Raw genomic sequence first — 21,190 nt, forward strand, 5'->3', positions numbered from 1 at the left:
CCAGAGTTCTGAATGAAAACTTCCTGTTAGCATGATGGCTACCTGATTACTGCTAGTTCTGAGTGGCTGTTTCTGACTGAGCGGAGTAATTATGCAGAGTAGGGAGATCGATAATTTTTTTTAGAGATTATCTGTCTCATGTTAGGACAGCGGAAGTTTTAATACGTATGTAAAATGTATTTTTTTAGGTTAGATGCTGCAGCTTCAAACAGAGGTTCGGTGTGAGAGTCACTACCAGGTGGAGCAGAAGCGGCGCTCCGTCTGTGAAATATTACTACCTGTAGCATAGCAGCGGTTCAACAGCGAGAGCAGAACCAGCGTCTTACATCGCAGCTTGAAGACTTAAATAATTTTGCGGGTTATTTGTTTAGCTTTCTGACCGTCATGCTAATCTGGGTGAGTGTTTGTAGCTGTGCGCTGCTTTACCTGCTATCTGATCCTCCATATGTCTTTTTTACTGGAGTGAGCCTCGATGTAGCCAAACTCCGTCAAGTATGCCATTGTTTTTATGTCGTATTAGCTTCGTTGTGTAGATGCATTTTGACGTGCTTCAATTTTCTGAGGCAACACGCAAACTTCCCCATTCACTCAGTGCGTTATAGTTCCACATCGCTTAGGATTTGTTGATGCGCGTTTGAATGAGGTTTATTTGTATGCAGTCACGTTCCCTCTATGCTTTCCTGAGTTCCTCCCACATTGCAAAAGCAAAACTGTTCAGTTGAGTGTTATTAGAACGCACAAAGAAGAAGGGATAATGAACCTATTCTGAAAAAATCAATTCTCCAACAACAGACGACAGAAATGAATCCGTTTTTGTTTCCGGTTTTTGCTTAGCATATTCAGAAGGAATCCGTATTTACAATCCCCTGGTTCAACTTTTGGCATGTGTGCTATTTCTGCACATAGCATTTTTTTGGATTCTTAGGCCACATAATTTCATGTTATAATGACCAAAAAGCATGAGATTTTTCTGAAAACCACAGTGTGGTTGATTACTACTTGTTATTTAAGCTTTGGGTGTGCATTTAGTAATCAGACATGCTGCACAGAGCGAAAGGGGCCGCAGAACACAAGGGAGCTCGGCCAGTGCTACTGCAAGCAACTCAGCAGCATCAAGAAATCAAACGCTAATTTTCTTTCAATTTCAGGTCGCCAAAGTAGCAAAACAGGTGCAAAAAGAGGGGAATGCCTCCCTCGCTCCTAAACCTTTCCAACAGCTGGCAGAAATGTGGACGAACTACTGCAGCTGCTCTCAGCCAAAAAGGAGCGCAACATGCTGAGCTTCAGCTAATGCAGAAAGTGGCTTCTGTTTTTGCAAAAAAAAAAGAAAAAGGGAAGCCATTTTGAATGGTAGCAACAGATGACTGTTGGAGATATGAACCAGCACCGCTGCCACCCCGCAGAGACAGGCAGGTTTAGATAATTATTGGATGGAAACACAGATATAGTTTTACTGTACTAAAAATAGACTTCAACAGTTTATCATTTACAAAGAAGAGTCAAGCTACAACTTCCCGTAAATGATGTTTTGAAAGTGGTCACAAAATCAGTGAATCTATTCTTTTTATGCCAACATAAAGCCTTTGCAAACTCTGTATGTTATCTGATAATGAGTCCAGAGAAAAATCCAAAAAGTAGATTAGTAAAAATTTAGATTTGTATTTCTTTTATTTTTGCTCAAGACATAAAGTTTTGATAAGTGGTTGTCAGGGAGCTAATAGGTTGTTGTCATCACCGTGTCAGATAAAAATAATGTCGTTAGGGCCTTGAAGTGCTTTTGAACAACACAGTGGGGGCATTTTAAAGAGGAAGTATTCAGATTTATGTTTAAAAAAGCGTATGCGTAAGACGGCACGATTTGGTAGCCAAAAAGCAAACAGAAGCAGCAGAGAGACATGCTCTTTTCTTTCCACTTTAAAACATTCTCCTTCCTTTCATATTTGGTAAACTGAGTCACACAATTTTGCAAAATTGCCACTTCTGAGAGGGAACGTTTTGTTCAGGGGAAACAGAAGTGCTCAAGGAAAATTGATGCTTCATAGCTTATTTAAAAGCAAGAATAATATTTTTTTATGTTTTTTTTTATTTGTTCTTATTTAAAACTTTAAAACATGCTCCCCCCCCCCCCCCCCCCCCGCTTTACTTTTCCCATAATTGGAGTGTTTAGTTTCTGCTACATGGAAACTGTGTGCAAACAACAAGAAGCATAATCTAAGGAAACAATCTTATAAAAAAAAAAAAAAAAAGAGCTTATAAAATTAACACCTACTGAACATAAATGGGCTGCTTGTTTGGCAACATCAGAAATGTTCCCCAACAACCTAAAATATTGTTTTGAAAAACACTTCAGGCACCAAAGTAATTTATTCTAAGAGAAAAGGGATAGATGAGGCACATTATAGTTGAAAAAGGAGGCGTTTAAGTGTAAAGTCAGGGTAGTTAGACTGAACAAGAGAGCTTAACACAGCAGGTTGTAGAAATGTCTCAATTTTGCAACAGGAGCAGAAACATTATGATGGCAAGAAGAAGCAGCACTTAAAAGGATCCTGAATAGAAAATCTGCATGGTGACCATGTGACAATGAAGATAGGGGTGGGTTTTGAATGAGAGGAAGATTATTACACAGTCGTATTCAATAACTAAGAATATCATGTAAAAGGTCCATTATATCCAATTTATTAAGATGAACATTACATTACTATGTTACTAGACTAATGACACTCGGCCTGTTTTTCAGCCTTTCTTTCTGTTAATTACGATGATTTCCCACTTATCTGATGAAAACACAACATTTCAGATTAGAAAATTACAGCAAGCCAATTAAAAAAACAACAACAAAAAAAACATTTTTACACAAAAATAAGGGTTTAATGAGAAGTATGTTTAATACCTGCTCATAAAGTTTTAGTTACAAAAGATGCTTCTAGTCTTTTGTAGAATACATATTCTAATTTACTGAATGTGTCTGTAGTTCAGATTTGGACTGGAACATGCTTGAGAGCCCGGCGACTCTTAGGAAATAAATCTGTTGGGCCCTCACGATCTCAAAAAATATTTGAGCGCCACGCAGCGAGATGGGACAGGTTTAAAAAGATGAAAAGTCTTCATTTAGAAACTGATTTTGTGTTTATTTATGTGTTAGGGTCACAAAAAGTAGGAAATCAGAAAGGGCGGAGTCACTTTTTCACATAACTGTAACTTAACCCTGATTTAAACCTAATATGCACTACTTATAGTTTCTCTGCCTCCATGGGGCCGTTTGTTCACTAATGTTCTCTTTGGGACTTCACAATCAGTTCCACTCTGTTTTTTTAGGGGTATCAGATTAAACAGCGCTGAACAGAAATGCACCTCACACCTCCAAAAAAAAACAAAAAAACCCCAAAGAAATGCACTGACGTTTTGGGTTGCAGCGAGACAAAATGTGAAAAACTAAAGAATCTTAAAACCATTTTTCACAAGGCGCTGTTCCACATAGTGTAACAAAAATAACCAACACCTGTGAAGCGTAATATGCTTAGTCATGTTTATCCCCGCGGTTCAGTTTACAAAGCACATAAAAGCTAAATGCCTTCAATTAACAGAGACGATATGGCTCTGCTTTCGTGAACTGGAAGAGCAGGACGTTGAGCTTATTGTTGAATCAACACGGCGCCGACAATCCACAGCCTGCAGCAGCAAGCTGCAGCTCCTTGGGTTACGTTCAGCAGCAGAGGGACATGCAAATCACCTCACTTCACCGCTCGCAGAACGAGAGAGGAAGAAAGCTTGTCCCCCCCCTACTCTCCCCTCTTCCTCTTCCTCCTACTCCAACTCGTCGACTTTCATCTTTGGCTGTTGTGGTTTGTTTACAAACCACTGCCCTCCCCTCTTAATTTACGCTTTCTTGCATTTAACGCGAGGTGCTGCGTGATAATAATGACATTTTTATTGCCGGGGTCTCCTTTGGCTCTCTCAAAGCGGAGATCACAGGCGCATCCCGGGGCTACGGCAGGATTACTCTGCGGTGAGGCGTCGTGCGGCAGTCATCACATTAAAGCTCCGACAGCTCCGAGGATGTTTATTTGCTTGATTTGCTTCGAAGATGGAAACGCACAAAGTAACGGGGCAATAAAGGAAAGAGTAAAATAAAAAAAAGTTATATATATATATATATATATATATATATAAAAAACAACCTCTTAGCTGGGATTTGATTTCCAGGGGGAACAAGGAGTGTGCATGTGAGCGTGTGCGAGGCGCCCCTGAGTGACTTTTTGACAGCTGTTTGTTTTTGAAGAAGCTTGCGAGTAATTTATTTATTTCTCTGACAGATTGGGCTCTCTTTGCTCTCCGTGTAGGGAAAAAAAAAGAAAAGAAAAATCCTTGAGACCTTTTTGTTATTCATTGTTTGAGCAACACCACAACGTTTTGTGCGATATTAACAAACATCCCCCCCCGCCCCCCCCTCCTACATACATTCGCCGGCGGTAATATTTAATACATTTGCCTTTCTAATACGATATGGTGGAAGATAATAAACGAGCTAATGTGACCAATGAATATCACACCCACTTTCACAATGCTGATTAAGAATTAACTGCTTCAGCTGACACTTAGGCTTCTGAGCCAATTTGCTTTGGTAATTGAAGGAGATGAAACTGTGAGCACAACAGACTTGAGGCATTCTGTTGATTAGAACTGATGACTGCATTCAGAGTCTGCGCTTTTGTTGTTGTTGTTGCATGATGAAACACCTGCAGAGCATCGCAGGCTGCTCACTTTTTATCCTATATATTAGAATATATATTTTTAGCTTAGCGTTGCTTCAGGGCGAACTGTCCGACTCTGCCTCTTTACCGTTATCTACCGATTTAACTAATGGTGATATTTAACTATAATAAACTAAGTGCAGTCTTTTTGTTATTTCATCTGAGCTTTATTTTAAAATGTCTGAATGCAAGTGCAGTATGCACAAGGTGAAATGGTGGCCAAATCTAATTTTTAAGTGTTAACCGTAAACCAGAATCCCCAAGACTTGTTTTTAAATTTTTTTATTTTTTAGGAAAATGTAGCTAAAATAGTTTGGCATGAACTTGAGCCACATATTCCAGCAGAAGGCAGAGTTTGTTTGGTATCTGCACTTTGATGCCCTTTTAATTTTTTTATTTTTTGCAAAATATGACATTTATACCAAACAATATGTGGATTTCCACACATTTTTATCAAAAGTATTAAATTTCAAAATTTTTATAACCTTTTCGGGGAGTTTAAGTATGAAATACTATGCATACTCTTTCGAATAGTAGCTTGGTTTTCTTATGTGCAGCTCCCACTACAGATAATTATGCAACAGGCATTTCTCTGCTTTTGTAATATCTGAAACAACTTAAATTATCTTTATTTCAAAATCTAGAAGTCTCGAATTTGTCAAAGGTATAAGGAGTATCCTCGAGTAACTGCAGATTACTAAGCATGAGCTAAATAAAGCACAGTTTGTACATTTTGGTACCTTAAATTTGATTTGTACGACTCAAAATTGCCAAAATTCCCCATCACACTTGCCTTAATTTTCAAGGCATCATTCTATCCCTGGGTGTAGATCCAAACGTAAAATTCAGTTTTGTGAGAATGATGAATCTGAGCTCAGATATAAAACATACAAATTTTACTACTACTATTAAGGATATTTTGCAGATAAAAATTATAATGGATTTGAGCACCTGAATGTAGCGTGCTTCGTAGGACCTGCAACTCAGGTAATACTTTGAATTGTGAACGTATTTCCAAGTACATCTCTTTTTTTTTTATTCCAAGTGTGCCCTTAAAAGAAAAAGAAAAAAAAATGCAATCTCTTTGCTTTCACCACAGAGACTACTGAGGACCGTGCCCACCCCTATGAATAAGTGAAGCGAAGGGTTACAATAAGGGGTGAAAGGATGGAATGAGATTCAGGCTTTTGTGAGAAGCAAATCTTTTGCAGACAGCCTCTATCTGCCAAAGGCTTTAGTCAATACAGTCAAGACTTTTATTAATTTCCATGCTCCACAGAGGCATTGATCAGGGCTTCTGTTTTTCCAATGATCTCATTTCAAGCTGCAACATGAAACTAAACGGTCAATACCGACATCTTACTCGGTTCTCATTTTTTGACTCGTCCCCCTGGCAAAAAGAAGTGAATATTTGTGACTCCGCGAGAGACTACTTTGGTTTCATTTAGTAATAATGCAGGACCGAGAGGCACTGAGACGTAAAACTGGTTTAAAAATACAATTCACTTTGGCCAGTGCAAGTTAGACTGAAAGATAGGATTAAGTAAAGTGCAAGTAAACAGAAGTGGTGCAATCAGCCATACCTGGATTTATGGGAGACAGACAGCCATTAAAAGATTGAGCACTGTCAGTAATCTCAAGATGTTGCTGCATCCACAAATGCAAATTAAAACCATGCAGGGGGAACAAAACAGGCTCAGCTGCCTGGAACTGACTCAACAGGAAACATTTTAGGAGCCTCGCACTCACACGGCTCCAAAATTAACTCAGGGGAAATTTGTAATTTGATGAGCTGTTTCAAGTGAGGCAAAGCACAGCGCCCCCCCCCCCCGCCCCACCTGCCCCCCCGTCTTCTTTTAAAAACTATTAAGTAAACGTGACGATTGAAATACACTATGTCAGGTTGGAAAGCTTAAATCTTGGTGCTACGGATTCAGCAAGGTGATGAAAACCTTCCTCTGAAGTTTCGGTCCCGTCACACGGTTGCTGTAGGTTTGGACACAAAGCGGAGGACCGCCAGACACGTCCCCGCAAATGTACTGACCACGTATGCACACTCAGTTGCGACAGTCAGCGCAACTGGTCGCGTGGACGCGTACCATGTGACAGGCCACAAACTTCCTAACATCCACTTTGACTGTGTGAAATTAAGGAATTTGTCTTGAGAAATGTAGGCCATCGGTGAGTCGGGCTATGAAATCTCAACCGTCCAAAACAGAAACATGTTTATTGACACCGACATCTGAAGCAGCATACAATTCTTCTTTTTTAAAACCAGCGTGATAGTTATTCAAGTTTTCAAAAATGGTTAGCAAGTTTTTAGACTGTGCGTTTTACATGTGCACAAAGTGAGAGGTGGCTCATTTCATAGCGTTGCCTTATTCTTCCTGTACATACAGTACATGGCATTTTTCTCTGTTCAAAAAATCCCATTAAATTAACTGGGAAGTTTTTTGGGGTTTTTTGCTCTTCAGTAATGATGAGTTATGATGATTTTCATAAACCCTGTTCTAGGATGCATCCCCTCTCTTTCCCACTAAATTTCAGAACTTGCTTGACCAGGACAGTGCGGATACAAAAAACAAACAAACAAAAAAGATTTTAAAAAGTCAAGAAATCTAGATATAATATTCCAAAAGTCTCATAAAATATTGCCAAACTTTCAGACTCAGTCGTATACCTTTAATCAAATCAGCCGAGGTCTCTTTGGTTTTTATTTACGATAAGATTTCTTTAAAAGAAAAAAAAATTGTCACCAAAACAGTTATAATTTCCGACTTGAATGCCATTCCATTGTGTACTTTTGCCTTTATGAAAGGACAAAGGAGGAAATGCATAATGGAACAAACAGATAAAAACGATAGGCTGCAGAGGAATCCGTAGCTATCGCTGCCCCTTTGTCCACTATTTTTCTTGTTATCAACACCAAGACCATATCATATTGGGGAAAAAAGCAAACCTTAGCGAGGATCCTGCAGAAACTCTGCTGTGTGAGATAACACAGCAGCGAGGTGCCCTTTGTTTGCAGATAGGGCTTATAATGAGGTAAAAATGGGGAAAACATTGGATTAATAATACATGGGTCATTTGTAAATCAATGGAGGGGACGACAGTGGGCCAGTGAACAGGCTCGAGGATTTATTCTGATTACGGACTCGCAATAAAGAGCCATTTACAACCCGAATGGGACAGCAAGTAATTAAGAAGGCTGCCTTAAAACAAAAAGAGAAAGAGCTCTGTGGGAGTTCGCCGTCAGCTCTGGGGGAGAGCCGCTTCATGATAATGGCCGCGTTGTATTTCACATGCGGTTGGGTTGGTAGCGGCCTGGGAAGTGCTGGTCCTTCAGGGAAACATGAGGTAGACATCTGTATTATTCCAGTATTGGGACTGCACACCAGGGATCGGCGGCGCTGTGAGGTGGAGCACACTGGAAATGCGTTCGTGAGGGATGAGGTGGTTGAGCGTCATAAACTAGCATCGTTAAACATTTACACCTCCGGCTCCTCCGATATCCCGAGCATTTTGTCAAAAACAAACAAACCAGCTTCACGCCGACCGCGGCTCATTCTTTCAGGTTGCTCTAATTAACTCGCGCTTTATTTTAGCATACTGCAAACGCGTCAACACGTCGACTGCATTAACGTCAATCTGATTTTATCCCCCCCGACAGAATGATGGATTAAGTGCTGTTGGCTTGCAGTCGGCCGCCTCTTTAATTGGTTTGTCTAAATGTTTTATGAAATCAAGATAAAAATCAATCAAGCTCCCAAAACTGCTGATTCACCCTCAAACTGCGAAGGACACTTTGATTGATTTAAGTGACCAAAAAAAAAAAAAAAAAAAAGGCCGCAAAGGTGATACATCCCTGCAGAGCAGCAGCTCAAGGTTAAACGGTGCTAGCCGGGCGATTCTTTTTCTAATAAAAGGCGGAAAGGGGAACGCCAACGCCCACACACTCGGCAGAGTCCCGTGGGTTTTTACTGCACAGCACACACTGCTGCAGCTCCTGCACTGCAAAGAAGCTTTATAGATGGAAGGCGCAGTACAGTGTGATCAATTTCACACTCTGAAAACAACTGGCGGTTGTCACCAGATGAAAACCGTTTCGCTATTAGAGCTTTAAACGATTGCCTTTATTAATCAGCACAATACTTTATCGTGTTAAGTATTTTTTTGGACTAAATGTTTGGAAGCAAGACAGAAACGTGCACAAAAATGACGATGGTTCATTGGATATGCTTTGCCACAAAATTGATTACTACATAAGAAATCCCTTCTTAGTAGAGTTGACTGTAATTATCAGACGTTATTTTTCAGTCATGTACCAGCTTTTAACAACAGAATGACTCTCAGGTGAAATTATTACTAAAGTTCCACAGCAAATTAGGATTAATGGCGAAATTTGAAACTGCCCAGGCTTTTTGCAACAATCAAATTGTAAGAGAAGCGATTTAAATTGTTAAATAAAATCACTATTATGAGCATTTTCTCTAGCCGTGTGAAGCGTAAGGTCAATTTTGTGTTCAATCCGAAGAAAAGACTTGCATAGCTAGTATTGTTCAGCCTTTTCTATTATTTGTGTTTTGATTTGTTGATTGGTTTGTTTACATATATATATGCTGGTTTGCATGTTGGGCAGTTAAATCTGAATTACAGTGGAAATTGAATAATCTTACAGTATATCAAATACATTGACAATGAATGAAATACGGTTGCGACTTGACAAAAATGTGAACAACTGAATTTAGTATAAACACTTCACTGTAAAACATTAGAACACTTGAATTAAAGAAAAGCATATTTAGGAATGGAAAGTTTTTTTTTTTTTAAATTTTGCAAACTGCTTTTTTTCTCCAAAGTATTGCAAATGAGGGAGAGAAATTCTGTGAACATTATCATGACAAGGACACTAATTGGCTCCTAATCGTGAGAAACTTCCTGGTCCTATGTCGTCATTTCTTTGGGTTAGAGAGAAATGGAGTACTTTGTTACAGCTGGATCGACAAACATCCTGTTGTCCACGGGATGTGAAATGACACTGATTGTTTGCCTGAGTGCTGCCGATGAACATGTGCCACATTCAGATCGCTCTTTTGCATCCATTTGATTTAAATTTAATGCTGAAAATTTTTCGCAATTTTGAAAACCACACATCCTCCGCTCAAAGCAAGTGTCTTTTGCTGGGTCTCGGTCCGCAGTTATATAAATATATATGTATATTTAAAAAGAAAACAAAAAAAAACTAAAGTACATCTGCCGGTCCACTAATCAATACACTTAAGCTCCAATTACATTTCACCATTAGGGTTCCTACGCAGAGGAGGACGACTAAAGTACAATGAAGTGGAAATAAACTCCACAATAAGACTGAAATGCTCAGTTTTATCTTGATACACTTTTTTATGTCTCTGTGTGAAAGTCTAATTATGCTTTAATGGGATTTGTAATTGCAGACAAATGGTTTATTTTGAATGAGGATCAATGTTTTTATTCAAATTAGATTGATTTCTAATTAAAAGCTAACTGAGCATAAATCAGGGAATTGCCTTTTAATGAAGGCAACCAAAAATAACCGCCAGGTTTGCTGCGTGTTTTGCCGGTTGCGTTGAAACAAAGAGTTTTCGCTTGCCGACTGCCTGCAGCTGTCATTCACACTGGCTTTACATAGATTTTTTTTTTTTCTTCCCCCCCAGCAACGTGACATGCGCTATCTGGGATGTCAGCTGAAATGAGAAGACGGCTGAAATGCAAAGCCATTTCCTGCTTGTTCTATTGTAAAGCTCAGCCATGTTGCGCGCCTATTGTGTGGCTTCCTCCAAGTTATCTGTCAGGCCCGGCAAGCACCCTATTATTTTCTGCCATTTGACTGTCCTCTCTGCCACGGTGCAACTCTTCTGTCGTGCCAGGCGATCGGTCTGATTCTTTTGACATCCAGCGAGCGGTATCCAGCGATCTGTAATGGCGGTAATGTTTCCTATCAGAAAACGGTCCCCGGGAACGGGGTGTGGGAGAGGGAGACGAAGCTAAACAGGAAAAAAGAAGAGGAAGTATGAGCCTATTGAGGGGGGAAAAAAAAAAAAAAAAAAGGGCCTCGTTTATGTCCAGTTTACAACAATTCATGGGTCGAGTCGAACCGTAAGCAATGTTTTAAGCAACACTTTTTATTGCAATGTTTTATTCTTGTCTCAATAAATGTTCACATTTTAGAAATGGACCAATGTGTGGCATAATTGTTGAGGCATCCTAAAGGGACATCAAAGACCCAATAAAGTAACAACTTTACGAGGTTTACGTAGCCACGTCTGACTCGGCCTGGCGAAACTTTAACTTAAGGTGCTATTTTTGTGTTGCATCCATTAGTACAAAGAACCAACCAGTTTCAGAACATTATGCCAACCATCACCTTTAACTATGACAATATACAACAAAACCCTAACAATGTTTATTTCGGTTTCTGTTGTGTTTATTGAGACAAGACATTTTGGAGACACTTTAAGGCTGTACTGCAGCAGGGATTGATCCAAATCCGATTTTTTTTTTTTGCCCTTATACAACCTGTGTCTGATCTTTTTATGACATCTTTTACAAATGTGACCCAAACCACTTGGATATTTGTTTCTAGATGCAATACGTATCGGATTTTTTTACAAATGTGACCCTGTGCCTGTACATAAAAAAGGTCTCCTGTTTGGGACCTTCTGTTCTACAGAAAATAACAGGTTTTGGTTTTATCTTAGACAATGCACAAATGTACTGTGTGCATTTGACCAATTAAAAGAGCCATGAAAATTCAGAGAAAATAAGCCTTCCAAGGAGAGAAGAGATAAATCCTTCAGCATACAACAATCTGCTGAGGATCCAAATGATAAGGCAGAAAATAATCAGTAAGATCTTAAATCCTCCGCTAATAGCTTTGTACAGAGAGATGCAGAAACCAAATTCAGTCATTTATTTATTTTTCTTTACTACTGCGTGAAAGACTGCAGAATTAAGCAGAACATTAGTAGTTTACTCACATCCTCTGTTTAGTACTCGATAGCAAAAATAAGCTCTCCTGCAAACTATATAAAAATACCAGACATAATAAATGTTTTCCAAAGTTTGCTTCACCCGTGTTCTCTCTCTTTCTCTCTCGCTCCATTTCTCTCTCGCCTTTTCACAATGACAGACGTTAAACATTATATCCAAATTGGATCTGGGAGATTTGAGCGCAGTCTGCATCTGCTCTGAGGGACACATACACTGAGGCGGCTGATTGTTCGAGGAGGCACCGAAAATTGTGCTGTCATGGTAGAAAATGCTGAGAGATTAATATGGGCGCATTTCGCTGCCATCATCTCGCTTTCATTATCGAGTAACAAGCACCGGAGAAGGGTGGGGGAATAAAAAACGCAAAAAAAAAAAAAAAAAGAACAAAATAAATAAATCCCTGCTTTGACGCGCAGCCTGAGATGCGAGTGTGACATTATGTTGACAATTCAGTATGTGGATTCGGTTCAGGCAGATGCAGACGTATCAAGGCGAGCCATTACTGTCTTTAGTAGATTGGCTTAGCTTTGTGCTGAGGTGTAATTGCGCAGCTGTCTGGCATTATTCCCCCCCCCAAACAAATTGGTTTAGGCAAGAGAGCCTTCCAAATCTAACAGTGAGGAGGCTGCATACCGAGTCTCCATATGGTTTGCTTCTAGAATTTGATAATTACTTCTTTTGCATGAACTTACATTTAGCTGCCATCGTCAATGTTGCGCATTGGCAGTTGTGAGAAGTGCAACATTGTGTGCTCTTTCGAGAAAAGGTCAGAATGTGTCAACAGAATGTCATTTTTATTGAATGTTCTGTCTTCTTGTGCACGTTTCCATCGAGATGCAGTCGTTGAAGTTTTAAATCTATTCCTGTTTATGAATCTGTCGTGGGATCCCCTTAAAGATTCCTCGCTCTGTGTCTGAATGAGACACACCTAATGTTGCTGGAACGAACCAGACATTAAGAGGCTAGTGTGAGAACTGGCAATGGAGAAGAGGCTTTTGTTTGTCTGTCTGCAGCAGCTGCAAGTTTTGCTTGTGCCATTCAGAAACAGGTAAATGTGCTCTAGATCTGTGCTGGACAATTGCACTGAGGAAATCATTTTTTGCGTGTGCAGTCCCACACAATATTGCTCTAAAAGTCAGTTTTTACTGTGGAATAAAATCACTAAACCTTTCTTTCACGCAGATTCTAATTTTGTTTTTAATACAATCTTGTCACAAATTTAACCTTCTCAAAACTGACAATATCTGCAACCTTACATTATTATGGTGAAAGTTACAAAATAAAATATATTTGATGGTGAACATAGTGCAGTGAATAAAGACTTCAAATATTATGCTTAGGGCTGTTGTAAACGATTATTTTAGTAATCGAGTAATCTATAGATTTTTCTTACGATTAATCGAGTAATCGGATAAAAACAATTATTAAATAAAATATTGGTAAATCTTCCATAACACCAGTGTTACTATCGGATATCAACATCAGTCTATTTTTTCCACATTTGTGCTTCCCTACCAGTTACTTTTTTGTAGACCGGGGGAGCAATGCGGGATATTTACAGCTCCTCCGTTCAGAAACTCATCTACCAGCCATGTTCCGCCTCCCGTTTGTTCAGACCGGGATGATATAAGTTTATTGTGCGGTTCGTCCGTAAAGCTGCACTTACCCTGTAAGCATCAACCCTCAGCCGCCCGCCGTGTTCAGTCTCTCCGCTCACCTGTATAAATCCTTCTCAGCTTCTTCCCGCCGTTCAACCAGCAGCTCCGGAGCAGAAAGGCTGCCGAACTCCCGGCATTGCGCCGGTCATTTTAAGGATGTTTATTGGTCCAACAAAAACGATGAAAACCCAGAATTATCACCAATCAGTAAAGTCCCCGCGGGCCGAACTTGAAGATTGGACATTATGCCGCTAACACGTAGCTTCCGTCAACAACTCAGAGGCGGAAGTCAGAGCTCTGCGTAATGCAAATAATGTTCCGGCTGAAACACAGTGCGCTAAATGATAAAATATAAATTAACGAAGCTTCGAGGCAGGTCAATTTTCCTCGAGGAATTTTAATAATCGAGGTACTCGAATCACTCGAGGAATCGTTTCAGCCCTAATTATGCTTATTCATTATATATATATATATATATATTAGAGATGTGCCGATCAGGTTTTTTCCTGCCAATTCCGATTCCGATCACCCATGAGGGCCAATCACCGATACCGATCACATAATTTTTTTTTTTTATCATAAGCACTACCGGTTACATTATGTGGAAAAGGAACCATGAATTCACCTTAATTTAGCCAAAAACTTGCTTTTAATAACTTTTTCCAAGAAAAAAACAAAACGGGCATTGTACAAATTGTACTGCTATCAGTAATACTATCTTTAACAGACTAAAAACATATGAAGGCTCTGAAGAGGCTAAATAATGCAAAAAGTCAAAATAAAACCTCTCAACATTGCCAAAGAAATTCAAGTATAAAACTTAACATTCAAAGGCAAATACAGGTTCCATTACAATAAACAATCCACAGTTACTGAATGAAAACTTACTGATAGCATGGCGGCTAGCTGATTACTGCTAGTTCTGAGTGGCTGTTTCTGACTGAGCGGAGTAATTATGCAGAACAGGGAGGAGGCAGAGGAGGTCGATTATTTTTTATTTTTATTTGTCTCATGTGAGGACAGCAAAAGTTTTAATACGTATGTAAAATGTATTTTTTCAAGTTAGATAATGCAGCTTCAAACAGAGGTTCGGTGTGAGAGTCACTATCACGTGGAGCAGAAGCGGCTCTCCGTCTGTGAAATATTACTACCTGTAGCGTAGCAGCGGTTCAACAGCGAGAGCAGAACCAGCGTCTTACATCGCAGCTCGAAGACTTAAATAATTTTGCGGGTTATTTGTTTAGCTTTCTGACCGTCATGCTAATCCGGGTGAGTGTTTGTAGCGGTGCGCTGCTTTACCTGCTGTCTGATCGCTTCATATGTCTTTTTACTGCAGTGAGCCTCGATGTAGCCAAACTCCGTCAAGTATGACATTGTTTTAATGCCATATTAGATTCGTCGTGTTGATGCATTTTGACGTGCTTCACCCCACATGCTTCAATTTTCCGCCGCAACACCTAAACTTCCCCAATCACTCAGTACGTTTTAGTTACACATCGTTTAGGATTTGTTGATGCGTGTTTGTGCAGTGAAGGAAAGAGGAGACCAGCTGCACAGGCAGGCTGCAAAACGAGATGGAGGTGATCGGTTTGCGTGATCGGCAACAAGAGACCCTGATCGGCGATCACCGATCATACACTTTTTCACGGAAATCGGCCGATTATGATCAATCGGCACACCTCTAAAATATATATATATACACGTCTATCAGCATGTTTAAACCTTTAATACATACAACCCCCAACAACTTGGGCTGGGACCAAAGGGGGTGATGAGGGCATTAAAACGGCTGCTCTTAGTGCAACCTAAACACAATTTACCCAGGGCCAATGTACTGAATTTAAATTTGGTCTGTTTCAGTTAAATTCAATTAAATTTAATTGCAGCAAACATGAAATGAACTATGACCTCTAAACCGGTGGACGTTTCTATGTGCTGATCCAATCCTTATGTCTGTATCATTGCTTGTCTTGTGTAACTGTACCGATGACAGGTTTCAGCTTAGGATGAATTAAGTTTTTAAACAGACGTGCAGTTCATTTTCAAACTTATTCAGCAAGTAGAAACCTCTAAAAATTAACTAATGGCAAAAAACATTTCAGATCTAACTTTACTTGATTTTCCATCAACAAAATTAAGACTTAAATATTAACCATCTTCTTTCAGACAGTATGTAAATACATCAGTTGTATATTTTTTCAACAAAATTATTAGATATGATTTCTTTATGGTGAAATATAACCTCAGATGTTAAGTCGCATTACAACAAAGCTCCAAATCATGGATTAATTTGATTTTGTGGACACTGAATCCAAGTTTGGTGGAATTACAAATGTGCTGCTCTTATGTAGTTATTTTAATCTTTAAAACGTAACATCTGATTTTAAAGGAGACATTAATAATATAACTAATCATTATCATCGTAAAGTTTAAAACTTTTCCTTCGACACACTTTCTTTCCAGTCAGCACGAAGGTCTATTGGTAAAAAAATAAATAAGAAATAAAGAAATAAAGCGCAACTGATGACTGCAAGATTTTTGAAGCCTATTTTTCACATTCATAAAAATGTGAAAAATATGCTCACATTTTTTTATATGGACCTTCAAATCCCCATAAGATAATTAATCAATGTCTGCTAGAGAATAACTTTTTTCCCCTTGGAGGAGAAATATCAGGTCTTGCCAGCTTGGAGACCAATGAGTTTGTAGAATTGCACAATTTCATAACTGCTACAGCAAAATATTAGGCATTTCTGGAAAAAAGAAAATATCCACAGCACGAGGCAAAGCAGATAAATACTAGGCTAGAATTAATTTAACACAATATGTTCTATACATACTGCTTGCTGCTTTGTCGTGTACTTAATTTAACCCATTGATGATTCAGTGCAACTACATCCACTTATTTTCACTTGAATTTTAAAATTGTTTAACTGTTTGAAATGTTTTTAGAGGAAAACACATTTGACTTAGGACACATGTATTTAGAGCTCCTATTTCCCCACTTAGGTACAGAGCTGAAGTGGCCATAAAATAACACCAGACGGGCAAGTTTTCAAAGAAAATCATTTTCAGGGAAACTCATACCCAACAGAGAGGCCGGTTTTAGCGTGCGTTAGCGGAGCGATGTGAAATGTAAATTCAAGATTTCCCTTTCAAAGTAGCTTCGAGCTTTAAGGAATTGCAAAATGCTAAAATCAAAGTTTCATTTCAGCCCGCTGACGGTAATCCTCTTCTCATCGCTTGCTCCTTTGAACGTTTTTTGGTGAGGTTAAAAGAGGAACAATCGATAATGAAGTGAATCTGGCCACATTAGAGCCTCCATCTGGGATTTGAATGTTCTCTTCCCCCATAAATCCATAACATCAAGGTTAGAAATTGTGACAGAGCTAAAGGAGGGTCCCCCCCCCCAGCATGCCTCCCCCAGCTCCTACCCTCCTCCTGATGCACAAAAAGAACCAAAAACAATACAGCACTCTCAACCATTTAGGAATCCATTAGTATCCATCCATTTTTCCTCCATCAGTGTCATTCAGAGGCGTTATCTCCTTGTGGAAGTGTGTCAGGATAATGACGGAAATTTACCTACATCTCCCTCAACTCAAATGTCATTACACAGAGGCACTTACACATATAATACTAAAGACATGTTCGCTTCCGTCTCCAAGGCGCTCTGTTTTGCTGAATCTGGTCACGTCCACCCTGTTCCCTCACCTGTTTTCTACAGGGTCACATTGCACCTCAGTTAATTGAGTAATTAAATATTTTTATACCCTTGCTCGTGCAAGAGGGGCCAGCCATATAAATACTGTAAAAGCTGGGCAAAGTTTTAGCTTTGAAGGTCAACCTCGTAGCCCTGACTTCTGTCGGCCTCTTAAATATTTTATTGCTTCAAAATGAAAAGTAGGATCCACAATTCAAACATACCTGCAAGCCATTTGGAAAGCCTCAGCCCCAGTGTTTACAATAAACAGGGTTTCGGTAACTATATTTTGTCTTCCATCGGGGCGAGATCACAGTTTGTTTGTGTTCAGCGCTGATCCTGAAAGAGAAACAAAATTTAGCCACATGAATGACCGAAATTGACAACAGGACCTTAAAGATGGCATGGATATGGGATTGAATTATTATTTTTCCAACTCATTAATAAATTCTTCAGAAAAGGGTAGAGTCACAAATATTTGCTATTTTGAATCACAGTAGCCAGAGACAAAACATAGAGTAGGCAAATTATTTAAAATATGGGTTTAAACTTAAGAAAGTGATCAACTGATTGAACCATCAAAACAACAAAATCTGCATACAGATGTGGTTTTCATTTTACTCTCTATTAGGCATCGACACCCAACAGGCAAAAGCAAGATCCTGAGGTTTTTGAAACAAGAAAGTCAATTGGTAAACATCCCAAAATGCACTTGCACTAGACAAAAAGATCCAATGGACCTTCTAGGAAGAACCTAATCAGAAACGAAGGCAGATACTGACTGCAGTCCTATGATAAGATGGTATGTGAAAGAAGCCAGATTTGAATAAAGTCTGCAGGTAGTTTGAAGAATAAAAAAAAACTATCTATTGTTCCCATTGCCTACAAAGAAGAAACAGGCTCACAGTATCACATTTCCTCTCGCATGCTTAATAGCGGGCATAAGATTTTTTTTTTCTATACCTTTATCCTTTGCTTCACACTTGCTGACTAAAAGTACACAGTCAGAGTTAAAGTCCTAGAGTTTAGCAATCTCCACGTGTTTATATTTGCATTTGCTTTCCCCTGATGCATCTTCCAAACAGCCAGGTGTCATGTAGACTCAGTCTAATGGTTTCTATGGAGACCCGGAGGTGACCCAACGATGCCGCTACCTGCTCTAGTTCTCTAACAATGAGTTTTGGAGACTCTTTTTTTCCCTTTCTTTTTGACTTCCCTTACCATGCCACTGTGTGTGGTGGCAAAACAAATGCGGGTCTTTGTCCAGCCTAATGGCCAGTGCCGCCAGATACCAGAATGGTCCTGTATCTAAAATTGTGCTGCAGGTGATTATTATGTGAATAATACAGTTTCTCAAAAAAAAACAACTTTGTACATCTCTTGGCATTAAATGTGGACGGTGTTGTTTGGCTTAGTGTCTTCAAATGTGCACAATATATAGTGCCAACATTAAATGAACATGCACAAAATGTACCATTACAGAGCTGAAAATTTGCCATTTTTCCCCAACTTGTACCTTTAAGATAAGCTACAAATATATTTGTAAATGAGGTGTTTTACAATATATTATATTATAATAACATTGAAAGCCTCTAGGATGATTTTAAAACAAAATGTACCTCTGTTGTGTTTAACAGTGTGTATACTGAAGGGAAGTTCTGTTTTAATGTGCATGGTGCTTTAAAATGCTTCAAGTGCTAAACCAGGATTTAAAAAATGACCTCATGTGAATGCAGCAAGTCATTTAATTCAAACATAAATTCTAGAAAGCCTGCACAAAGTTCTTCTGAGAAGGGTCAAACATCTCTAAAGGTGGAGTAAAAAGTTTCTCTGCAAAATTATGACAAGAATGAAAACTATGCACCCCTTAGAATAAAACATGTTAATAATTTCTATCCATTTGCAATATATTACCCTGCAGCTGAAAGCTTGAGACCTTGAGAGGCAGCAGGTGCAGACAATCAAAAAATTACTCTTTGTGGAGCACTTTCTGATTTTTATCTGTGAAAGGCGCTATATAAATAAACTTTACTTACTATTAAAGTTAAATGGTAGTATAGTATGTACATCCAATTATGTAGTTTCTCAAAGTTTGGCTTTTAGGAGAAGGGGTAGGGAAGGATTTGTTGCCCAACCCTTGAAGTAACAAGACTCCTGTTGCCTATGAAAGCAAAAATACACACATCCTAATGTCTCATTGGAAGGCCTTTAACTTTGATCATGACACTCATTCACAGTGGCATTGCTTCAATAAGCTTTTTCTGAACCTTGACCAATGGCTGTTCAGTCCCAGTTCCTGGTACCACTGAGTGGAGGATTTAAAACCTAAAAACACTAAACCAACTGTTAAGCATGGTGGTGGCGGCATCATCCTGGAGGTCTGCTGCGCACAGTGTGGGCGGACTAAAGAGGGAGGAGGACGAGATCGTAACTCTTCAACTTCACCTTAAGTCAAGAGAGAAAGCTGGCAGACACAATTTAAAATCTCCATTTAAAAATCACGAGGCTGTGTAAACTGCTGACCTGCAATGTAAAGATGAACCAAGGGGTAAACTGATCAGTCCGTTATTTAATGAGCCAATAATGCAACCCCTTGAGTCATGTTGCTTACATAAGTAGAGACTTAAATTAAACACTGCCGTGCAGCTGTCACATTACGCACCCGGCAGCAAAAAGGCCCCAGTGATATTTCAGAGTCATTATTAAAGGCAAACACATGCAGCCTTTCTCAGTCCCGCTGCTATAAATGACCTGTTTGATTTAATAAGCAGCAACTAATGAATAAAGAGATAATTAACAACTAGGTAACTCTGTACGATCTCGCCACCTTCCCCGGAGTGCGCTAAGGCTGAGATCACATTAATATTGATCCGAGTGAAGACTCCCTCCTCAGGTGTGCCAGACCAGGCTGATCGGCCACAGAAAGAAGACCCGATATTAAACATTAATTATTCCACAGGCTGGAACTCGATCTGATTAATCAGCAGTTGGGGGATACGGGGGTGCTGTCGCTTGAGTGGCAAATGCCAATATTCACCGTGCAGGTGGGGGCAAAAAGGCCGGGGTGGCTGCGGATCAACAAGCCAATACGGAAGAACCGATTCATCATTCTGTCCGACCAATGTCCAGAGGGTAAATGGCAGGATTTTCCGATGGGAGGCAGCAAACGCAATGGTGAGGAGGGGTCAACGAGCTTACACCTCCCCAAAGAGTGCGTAAGCATGCTAACAACTGCCACTTCCAGCTTTTTAATTACGACAGATTAGCGGAGGTGAGGGAGCTGCACTGTTACCACCATCCAAACTGCTGATGTGAGTAATGCTCCTCCAGCAGCAGTGCAAGTTTTAAAAGTATCTAAAAAAAAAAAAAGATGTCAAATGTTACAAAGGCTAAATGCCATCATTTAATGCTCTTTAACAGCACAGACTCATCTCAATGACTTTTATTAAACATGTGGGACTAAAGGGTGCCTGAGTCTGCACTCATCTTCAAACGGATTGTGTACATGTTGAACCCTTTTGAATAAAAGTGACAAAAAAGTGGCCACATTTTAGAGGAACATAAATTATCACCCTCTTTCCTCAAAAAAAAAAAAAAAAGCCCTCAGTTCTATTCCAGCTTCCCACACTGCATACACATAGCATTTATAGAGAGCTTTTAACAGATTGCATTATTTAAAAAGCCAACCCCAACACACAAAAGCAATTTGAGAGAATAGCAGCCGTAAAATATAGCTTTCAGTCGTGGGCACGCAAATGGTTTGTCTTTCATCAATGCCTCTTTTTTTTTTTCTGGCCGCTTCTGTCCTCTTGTCAGACACGGCACCCACCAACCTCCCCCGACCTTATAACCCCCTCCACCCCCAACCCCCAGCCACCTCCCCCAACCTGATGCAGAGAGCATCATAAGTGCTACTGCTGCACTCAAATACAATTGATCTTCCATCAGGTACACTTCAACCAAACAACCCCACCCAATACACACCCATCCGAGTGCCCTCATTGAAATTAGGAATGTCTTCATAATGAGTTGTAGGTGTACTGAGAAAG

General features: G+C 39.6%; 1 protein-coding gene across 7 annotated transcripts in view; it reads right to left on the bottom strand.

The window, feature by feature from the left end:
• Positions 1–21,190, bottom strand: part of caap1 (caspase activity and apoptosis inhibitor 1) — a 101,000-nt gene that overhangs the window by 39,181 nt on the left and 40,629 nt on the right. For all 7 annotated transcript variants that reach the window (XM_081599339.1, XM_017310403.2, XM_081599337.1 and 4 more), the window contains one exon: positions 17,366–17,480. The gene's annotated coding sequence lies outside the window, so the exon portion shown is untranslated. The remainder of the gene's footprint in view (positions 1–17,365; positions 17,481–21,190) is intronic.

Source organism: Poecilia reticulata, chromosome 18 (assembly GCF_904066995.2).
Source record: "Poecilia reticulata chromosome 18, P_reticulata-male-v2, whole genome shotgun sequence".
NCBI lineage: Eukaryota > Metazoa > Chordata > Actinopteri > Cyprinodontiformes > Poeciliidae > Poecilia > Poecilia reticulata.